The sequence below is a fragment of the Lipotes vexillifer genome, unplaced genomic scaffold (genome assembly GCF_000442215.2).
Source record: "Lipotes vexillifer unplaced genomic scaffold, Lipotes_vexillifer_v1.1 scaffold390, whole genome shotgun sequence".
Taxonomy (NCBI): domain Eukaryota; kingdom Metazoa; phylum Chordata; class Mammalia; order Artiodactyla; family Lipotidae; genus Lipotes; species Lipotes vexillifer.
In genome coordinates, this window is record NW_006784503.1 from 2,327,772 (window position 1) to 2,338,462 (window position 10,691).

Genomic DNA, 10,691 nt, shown 5'->3' on the forward strand with positions numbered 1-10,691 from the left:
AAAGACGTTCTGCTGTGGGTAAAATGCCAGCAAACAGCGTTGCAGGCTACAGAAAAATCATCCATGAAAGGAGGAGTCTCCTTCACTGTTGTCTGACTTTAGGAAATTGCCACAGCCTTTGTCTACTAATCTAAAGCCATGTCTCCAGTCAGCTTTATTAACAATGGTAGAGATACTTTATTAATATCTGATGTCCGTCTCTCAGACCTGTGTGTCTACCAGTTAGTTCTGAACGTGGAAGGGGAAGGGATGTTACTGGGAAAAGAAACCGTAGCAGACTTTGCACTGGGGCACCCATATTAGCAAGGATTAAATTCAGCTGCAAGTAGCAGAAAAACCCCAAAATAACAGCGGCTTAAGAAAGATACAAGTACATCTGTCACATACAGGAAGTCTGCAGATAGTCCAGAGTTGGTGTGGCTCTCCAAGGGGTCAGAGCTCTCCAAGGGGTCAGGGCTCTCCAAGGGGTCAGGGCTCTCCAAGGGGTCAGGGACCAAGTTTCCTTCCAGGTAGCTCTTCCTTTAGGCTTGGCTTCTATTTCCGAGTTCACTGCAAAGTCCAGGAGAGCTGCTGGAGCCCCAGCCGTTGTGTCTACATACGAGCCAGCAGGCAGGATGAAGAAAGAGAAGAAAGGTACACTTCTCCTTGAGGACACTTCCTGCAGTTCACTTCACTTTACATCCAATGGCCACAATTTAGCCACTTAGCTTTAGAAATGTAATCTTGGGTAGGGGGACAGCCACGTGCCCAGCTAACACCTGGAGCTCTATTGCTGTTGAAGAATAGTAGATACAGGGTGTGGTTAGACGTTATTAGATCCTATCCTCCCCTGTGGGCAGGAGGATGACCTCTAGTGAGACCACATGACTAGTTCTAGCCAGTTGGCTATGAAAGGAAGTGACATGTGAAAAGACCATGCAGTTCTGCAGTAGCTCTTCCCGCCCCAGTAACCAAGAAAGCCACAGGTTCTAGGTGATGCAGCTCTAAGATCCTGGAGTCTCCATCAGCCTGGATCCCCAAGAGACTGTGTGGAATTGCCCTGCCCATCTGCATGCAATGCGAGATGTGTCAAATCATCGCGATTTATTTGGAGCTAATTTGTTGCTGCAGCATACCCCAGCCTATGCTAACTAGTATGTTTGGGGACGACCAGCAATCTCTGCCACAAGTCAGTGAACGAAAGACTCAAAAACAGCCTCACACCAAACCAGTGTCATACCTTCGGCACACTCCCAACTGGTCAGTTGCTTATGATCAATAAGATGTGACTATTAATACGTTCGTTGGCCACTAGCGTCATGGGAGGCTAACACAAATTTGTGTAATGATTGCCATCTAGTGGAGAGTTCAGTTTCCAGATTTCTTCACTTGTTTCCAATTAAGCAGATGCTGCTAGAGAATAGCATTGACTTTAAATTTACAGATCCCGTTCTTGTTGATAAAGTGAGTTCACACTAATTCTCACATATCAAGATCTAAATGGAATAACTGGGGAGGAAAGAGGTCACAACTGTTAAGAGATCAGCGTTATATTCTAGCTGTGGCCATGTCTGGATCACGTTCTTGCCGTGACCCAGTCTGCAGAGATCTTGAGTGTCTCCACTCCCCTCAGAACATCACATTGGCCCATGACTTTGGCTCTGTTGAGCAGGGAGTAGTAAATGCCTTAGACGTTTCAGTAAGATGCACGTGTTCCAGAGACGGTATGACAAACACTCTTAATACCAAGTACTGTATCAGGCAGGGTCCAGTAAGAAAACCACGGTGGGTATCACGTCAGAGGTGAGTTAATACAAGAAGGCTGAAGCAGCAAGAAAGGACCTTGAGGTAGCAGATATTAATAACTCAGCTACCGCCCCTACGATAAAGTAGCATTCCCGTAACCCGGGAGCCCAGAGGAGAGATCCTCGCATCTCTGGAGGAGATGCCACACCAGTGCTCTGGTGGGGAAGGAGACACCCACCTAATGGTTAGTACTCAAACCTCTGATTGGGGTGGGACACAGGCGTGCACACCACTAAGGGGTTACAGCCACTAGTGCTGGCACTCCTGAGGGGACACCATGGCCGGTGCTGGGGCTACCAAAGGGATCTGGAAAGTGGAGCCGCGCAGTCCTCTGTTGCCGCCGGGACACTGACAGGAGCTAGAAAAAGGAAGAAAGTTACTCCTGTCCTCTTCCTGCATTCCATTCTCCCACCACTGCCTGCTTATCAGCACCCAACTGGCCAGCAGGGGAGGATAGGCCACGGTGTTTGCAGGGCCCAGTCCCAGCATGACAGAACAGAGCATAGAAGGGTGGGATGGATCTGAGAGAAAGGAAACACCCAGCGCGTCCTTCCTACCCATAACGGCCACATGGTGTAGGCAGCCCAACTCTGCCCTTCGCTAAGTATGACTTTAGAGAAATCACCCTGTTTTCCCACCTGTAGGCTAATTGTAAAATTCCATTGTACAGTTGACCCTTGAATAACACGGGTTCGAACTGCACAAGTCCAGTTATATGTGGACTTTTTTTTCAAAAACTACTCCAGGATCACACGATCCCAGGTTGGTGGAACCCACAGACGCGGAACCCGCGGGTACAAAGGAACTACGAATAGGAGGACGGACTGTAAAATTAAATATGGATTTTCAGCTGCGCCAGGTGGGCGCCCCTAAGTCCCGCATTGTTCAAGGGGTAACTGTAGTTCTATCGTCTGTGATTCTAAGTTGATTCCTGGGTCCAAGATGATCCTCAGTCCAAGTGGATGGCTGCGATGTGGGTTGTTTCTTGGAGATTTGCCTTCTGATGGTACGTGTTGTAATACAGTTTGAACTGCATAAATGCAAACCAACCTCATTGGGAGCTGTCATCTCCCTTCCTCCTTCACCTCCACTCTACTTTACTGTAGTGAAGACGAGGATTTGCTGCAGTAATTCAAGGCTCTTATTCTCAAGGTTACCTTACATCCTCTCTGGCCTTTTGCCAGCGCACGAGCTGTGGGAAAAGCAGGTACCTAGTTCTCTATGTACAGCCTGAAACTCTGGTGAGAGGAGGTAAAACCTTAGTCTTTTTAAAACCTGGGAGTGGTATCTACAAAGGTGGCCACTTCAACTGTTTACACTGCTCTGAAATGTGGGCCCAGGAACGCAGCCCACAGGTCTGTAAGCTGAGCATGTTCCATCACAGAATCTCTCCACTCATGAATGGAGTGGTTATGCGGTTGGGATGGAAAGCACTGCCCAGCATTTTTGCAGCATTTCAGTCCTGAAGCATAGGTTGCTGTGTGGGCAGAAAGAAAAGTAAACCATCCACCCTACATCAGATTGGTAACCAAGCTCCTTCGCACATTTCTTCTAGAATTTATTCTAGCTGCCCCAAAGGCAGCTGTTGTAATGGAAAAATAAAGAACATATGTGGAATTGATGGGGGAAAATTATTTTCAGGTTTAACCAGAGTTGTATGAGGCTTGTTTCCTTTAAGTGTCTTTCGTTTCCCATAATCAACTTATTTATAAAGAGAGAAATTCTATTTGAATTCCGAAGGGTAAGTTTTACTAATCTTTTTGTTCTGCTTTATTCCTCCAGAGTCAATCAGCCTCTTTTTGATCACGGTTTCTTTACGCTAAGAAATGTATGAATCTTCTGAAATCTGCCCCGATGGCATTCTTAATTTAAATGGGGTCGCATCAATGTTGGGAGTAGGGAAAAAAAAGAGCAGATAACATCACCAACGTGTTACGTGGTACTCACCTCATTCAAGACAAATCTAAGAATCACAATGGATGTGAGTTGTTTTCAAACTTTTCATTATTTTTTAGCTTTAGTTATAGAGGAATTTCATTGCTGTTAAAAGCTGAATATGGGATTTCCTTAGTGGTCCAGCGGTTAAGACTCTGCGCTGCCAATGCAGGGGGCCTGGGTTTGATCCCTAGTCAGGAAACTAAGATCACACATACCACAACTAAGCCCGCACGCCACAACTACTGAGCCCGCATGCTCTAGATCCCTTGCACCACAACCAGAGAGCCCGTACGCCGAAACTAGAGAAGCCCGAGCACTGCAACAAAGAGCCCGCATGCCACAACGAAGACCTAGCGCAGCCGAAACAAATAAATAAATAATAAATAAATTTTTGTAAAAGGCTGAATACGACAATAATGGGAAATTTTAAGGCATATTAAGAAATTGATGTTCAATATGGATTAACTGCAAGCAAAGGTCTATAAAAGAGTGAACATAGCAGAGCCCTTTCTGAGACAAGCTCTGTTATAGGCGTTCGAAAGATAAAAGCAAACACAGGGGACTTTCCTGGCAGTCCAGTGGTTAAGACTCTGAGCTTCCACTGCAGGGTGTGTGGGTTCGATCTCTGGTCGGGGAATTAAGAACCCGCATGCTGCACAGTGCAGCCAAAAATTTTTTTTTAATTAAAAAAAAAAAAAGCAAGAAACTCAAAACATGACATGGTCCTTGCCTTTACCCACAGCAATAGGAGAGACCAGCAAACAAGTAACTACCACCCAGGAAACAGAGGAAGGGATGAGAATTAAATGGCTGAGAATCGAGTGGCTGATGCATTTAAACTGGGACTTGAAGGATAGCTAGAGGTCCCCAGGCAGAGCAAGGGAAGAACATTCCAATGAAGAAACAATACGTGCAAAGGTAGAGAGAGGTCAAAGGGCAGAGAGGATGACGTTTTAAATGTCCAGCACACACACAGATGTTTCCCAGACAATACTTTGCTCACTCCCTTGCAATACACTCTTCCATGGATTCCATTTCACTTTTTAAAGACTTCATCAGTCATGAGCCACAGTTTGAAAAACATTGCGATAGAGCTTTCAGGGCTCTCCAGTTCCTATAGGATAAAGGGTTGCCACTCTTTACCAGCCAGTGGTAAGGTCGGATTTGTATTTTAGAAAGACGACTGCACAGTAATCCTAGGGAAAACCACCTGGAGTCAGGAAGATTGGAATGTGTTCCTTCATTCCTTCATTCATTCCACAAATGTACATTGTACATTGTGTCAGTGCTGGATATGCAAAGACAAACAGGCAAGGTCCCCACCTTCAAAGAGGGGGACGAAGGGGCCTTGAATCCTGGATCTTCCACTTAATAGCATAAGCCTGTAAGTCCTTTCCTTAACCTCTCTGAGCTCAGGGTGATTACCCATTAAAGCGGTCAGTCTGAGAGAGGGAAACGTGGTATCCAGCTTAAAATAAGTGTTCAGTAAATATCAGGTTTCTCCCTCTTGTGTTGGAGGGGGCTTGAGGAGAGAAGCAACTACTGCCAAGGAAAAAATATTTTTTTAATTCATTTTATTGGAGTATAGTTGATTTACAACATTGTGTTAATTTCTGCTGTACAGCAGAGTGCTTCAGTTATACATGTATGTACATTATTCTTGTTCATATTCTTTTCCATTATGGTTTATCACAGGATATTGAATAGAGTTCCCTGGGCTATATAGTAGGACCTTGTTGTTTATCCATTCTGTATATAATAATTTGCAACTGCTCATTCCAAACTCCTAATCCATCCCTACCCCTTGGCAACCACAAGTCTGTTCTCTATGTCTGTGAGTCTGTTTCTGTTTCATAGGTAAGTTCATCTGTGTCATATTTTAGATTCCATGTATGTGATATCATGTGGTATTTGTCTTTCTCTGTCTGTCTTACTTAATATGATAAGCTCTAGGTCCATCCATGTGGCTGCAAATGGTATTATTTCATTCTTTTTTATGGCTGAGTGGTATTCCATTGTATATACGTACCACATCTTCTTTATCCATTCATCTGTTGATGGACATTTAGATTGAAACAAGATTATTTTCATTTTCTGCTTCAGCCATTTCAGAAAATGTATAGGTTATATTGAAGTTATAGACTAGGGTGTTTTGCTTTTAATAACTTTGATTAAATTTCCAAAAGTGGCTTGGAATTGCATTGGAACACAGATGTCTGTTTAGTTTGGGTTCCTGGTTTGGTCCTAGTATCCGATGGGAACTGGACTGGGGAGATGAAAAGGAGATATATCTACTACGTGTCCAAAAAAGCAATCAAATGCTTAGGGTTGTTATATGAGGATTAAATGAGTTAATGTTTCTAAGTACTTACTTTTGAAGTAATTTTAATGTGCAGGGCCGGCACACAGCAACTACTATGTAAGTATTTGATAAATTTAAAAAATCTAACAGAAATGAGGCTGATCCAAATTCTGCTTTGAGGCTGTAACTAAACAGATATTTATACTTTGGATTTTCTTCCATCCATCAGAGGGGCTTCTGACACGGTAGGGGGCACATTGCTGCTTTTAATGGACGCTTGTCTGACCCGTATGCTAGCAGAGTCATGGATCAAGGGATCCAGAGCATTCCAGCCTTCCATGATCAGATCGTTGTTGCAACGAAAGGTCCAGCTGCAGCCAAATGAGTTCCAACTCCCAGAGAAATAGATGGGGAGTCACAGATTTTATCTTCCATTAAGAAAGTGAGAAATTATAACACGTGTGCTGTTAATTTCCTAAGGTTGCCACAGTGCTGTTGTCTTCAGGACTAAGGGTCCAAAGGTCCTAGCTGTCCTTACCTGTGTATCAGCTCTGGGAAGCCCAAGAGGTGGAGAGCTTGGAGCCAGTTGTGGTTAATTAATACAGTCGGCTGTGACTGTTCTGTCCCCGAGGGCACGTCTTTGTGCGCTGAGCCTCCCGTGGCTGTCCTTGCAGTCCTGCCATGGAGAGGCAGAAGCTCCACAGTGTGGAGGCTTCTGATCATGCCCAGGGCTTTCTCAGTCCCGTTTGAAGTGTGTGCACGCGACCCTCCTGGCCAGCCATTCTCCGGAGCAGGGAAAGCCATGGAGCGGGTGGCACTGGTTCAGATGTCTTGGTCCACAAGGTCTGGGAGGACCTGGCTGGATGCAAAGCCATCAGTGGACTGGCTTCAGAAATCTCCACGGAAAAACGTGCTCCTTTGGGGAAGGAGAACCATTCAGAGTAGACCTAGACCTGTTGTCAAGAAGGTGAGCTGATCGCGGATGTTCTTAGGTCTAAATGGGGAGCCCATGAGTGGAAGGACGAGTAAGGACCTGAGAATGTCATTCTTCATCTCACTGCCAGTGACTCATGAGAGATGGTGGAGGTACGGAGCTGGCAGGGTCGTGGGGTCCTGGGTGAAGTCGGGTCTGCCAGCCCAGACGTAAAGCAACGGGGCCAGAGGGCATGGTGGGGTAGGGTTTCATATTCAAGGGCCACAAGGCTGCTTGGGGCTTATAACACTGTCCTCTTGATAATGATGCAAAGTCAGCCTTTCCACAAAGCTGTTTCCATGCCTGGAATGGAGAATAAGACAGAAAACATGGGACGGAGTGGTCAAGTTTCATGAAGAAAATGATGAAAGGAAACGTCCCATTAAGAAGAGATGGTGCAGGACTTCCCTGGTAGCACAGTGGGTAAGAATCCACCTGCCAATTCAGGGGACACAGGTTCAAGCCCTGGTCCGGGAAGATCACACATGCCGTGGAACAGCTGAGCCCGTGCACCACAACTACTGAGCCTGCGCTCTAGAACCTGCGAGCCACAACTACTGGGCCCACGTGCCTAGAGCCCGTGCTCTGCGACAAGAGAAGCCACCGCAGTGAGAAGCCTGCGCACCGCAATGAGGAGCAGCCCCCGCTCGCCGCAACTAGAGAAAGCCCGCGCACAGCAACGAAGACCCAACGCAGCCATAAATAAGTAAATAAATAAATAAATAAATATAAATCTATTTTAAAAAAAAGAAGAGATGGTGCAACTTTGGGCTCTGGGTAATTCTCAAGAGGAAAACATCCCTTTCTCAGTAATGTAAGGAGAAGACATACTTCATGTTTTTAAAGTAATTATTTACAAGGAAATGAACACCTGACACCAGAACACATGAACACTCATCCTAGTGATCATGTTCAGGCCATGTTAAGCTAATAATAACTTACAAATACACGGGAGTTAAAGCTGTATGAATTATACTGATTTGATCCCTTCCTTTTATATCAGGAAAGGAATCTGTTCTTGGTTGGTCTGATGTGTCCATAAATCACATTAAGATGAAAACAGACGTCATTTTGGTTCTTTGGTCTCAGCAGACCTCTTGTTTCTCACAAAGGTGTGAATTTCAGTGATAGAGACAGAATTTCCCAGTTCATACAGGACAAACAACTGTGCAGTAGGGGCTGACTTTTATCTCGGTTTGAACCTTACTCTTTAAAACTTCACCATCCAAGGGCTTCCCTGATGGCGCAGTGGTTAAGAATCCTCCTGCCAATGCAGGGGACAGGGGTTCCAGCCCTGGGCTGGGAAGATCCCACATACCACGGAGCAACTAAGCCTGTGCGCCACAACTACTGAGGCCCGCGCACCTAGAGCCCGTGCTCCGCAACAAGAGAAGCCACCGCAATGAGAAGCCCACGCACCACGACAAAGAGTAGCCCCCGCTCGCCACAACTAGAGAAAGCCCGCACACAGCAACGAAGACCCAACACAGCCAAAAAAAAAAAAGAAAACCACCTTCACCATCCAAACGGGAGCCACTGGCCACATGGGGCTATTTAAATCTAAATTGTAATTAGTTTAAAATCAAATAAAGTGGAATCAATTCTTAAGTCACACCAGCCACATCTCAAGGGCTCAATGGTCACGTGTGGCTGGTATCTTGCACATTAGGCGGCACAGAGATCATTTCTGTCACACAGAAAGTTCTAGTGAACAACGCTGCTATAAACTTTTATTATAGCATCCCCCCAAAAAAGGTTAATAGACTGTAACTAAGCTTAACCAATTATATTTCTTTATTTAAATTGTTTAATCAAGAAATGTTTTATTGTCAAAGATTAATTATAGTCATAATAATAAGAATAAAGTTATTAAAGCAGTTAAGCTGATTTATCTCGTGGCATAGTTATCAATAAAGCGTTTTAGCATCAATTTTATAGTATCAACAAATATGGAATGCATATAAATGAAATATAAACTCAACACCTAGCTTGCATGAAGCGTGATTGATTAGTAGCTGTGAGGCCTCAGGGTTTTGGGTATTCACGGCCAGGTAAATCCAGCCCAGCACATGTGTCATGACCATTTCACTAAACTCACATTGTTCTTTAAATCTCTACTCATTTTCCTTCAAAAAAGAGGGAAAAAGTAATTATAGGATCCCTATGTATTATGAGCTGGAAAGAATGTAGATTAAAACTTTGAGAAACAGAACTTTGCCTATTCCTGTAAGTAAAACAAACCTGGTTAATACTTTCTCTTATCTATAATGGTATCTTTTATCTTTTCCCAGAATGTGTCACAGTCCATATAAAAGCACCAAGGAGCCAATTAACGTTTGTGTGAGAAGAAACAGGACAAGTGCCACAGTTGAAGACCTTGGGGCCTCTGAAATAAAAACATTTCTCTGACACTTTAACCAAAGTAAATATAAAGGGATTCAACATGATTATTAAAAAAATACATTTTACATGGATGTTATTGCATTATTCTAAGAGCAGTGTATGCTTGCAGCAAAAAAATTTGGAAAATGCAGAGACACGTAAGAATCATCCCCATTTCTTCCTAGTTTTATTTCTATCCATCTATCTTTACACATATAGTTGAAACAGCCGAAATAAAATTTTCTATCAGAATAATGAACTTTCAAACTCAAGGTTCGAAATGGAAAAAATTTTTATCACTTTAATTATACTCTTACAAGAAAATGTTTTTAAAACTTCATTAAGAAATATTTTTTGAACAAGGCCATAAATATCTTAATTGGCATCAATATCTCATTCTTCCAATATAAGTGGTTGCAGATATCAGACAGTCACCATTATGTGGGACAGTCTAACCTAAGATGATATAAAATTCCATGTATTGAACTTTAGCCCTAGGGAAAAAGTGAGAAGCCATTGTGGGGTAAGTATGAGAATATGGGATCAGTAACTGATGGGAAAGAGGTACAAGGAATGTTGGAAATGTTTTGTGGTGACAGAAATGTCCTCTATGTTGTATTAGTGGTGACGGTGTATACAGTTGCTAAATTAAGCAACTGTATACACCTGCTAAAACTCATTGAACTCCACATTTAAGATCTGTGCATTTTGCTGTTATTAATAACTTGATTTTTTAAAAATTCTTAGCCTTTCTACAATTTATGATTTACTCCAAAGAAAATTAAATACTTGGGTTATACACTTAAAATATGTACAGGATCTGTATGCAGAAAATTACAAAATGCTGATGAAAAAGATCAAAGAAGACCTAAATAAATAAAGCTTCAAATACTCTTCCTAAATGGCAGGATTTGCACCTGGATTCTACCCAAGCCCAAGCAGGGGATAAAGGCAAATGAGTCGGCCACAGACCACATGCGAGGAGAGAAACCAATCCTGGGAGACAGGCTCATGCTGACATTCACGGAGTTTGGAATCCATGCATTGAACTTTTCCCCATTTTGTAAGATAGTTTTACATTTGTCTATTTCTTAAACAACCTCTGGTTGACTTAGGAGGTAATGTTAAGAGAGTTAAAAATGTATTTGGGGCTTCCCTGGTGGCGCAGTGGTTGAGAGTCTGCCTGCCGGTGCAGGGGACGCGGGTTCGTGCCCTGGGCCGGGAGGATCCCACATGCCGCGGAGCGGCTGGGCCCGTGGGCCATGGCCGCTGGGCCTGCGCGTCCGGAGCCTGTGCTCTGCAGCGGGGGGG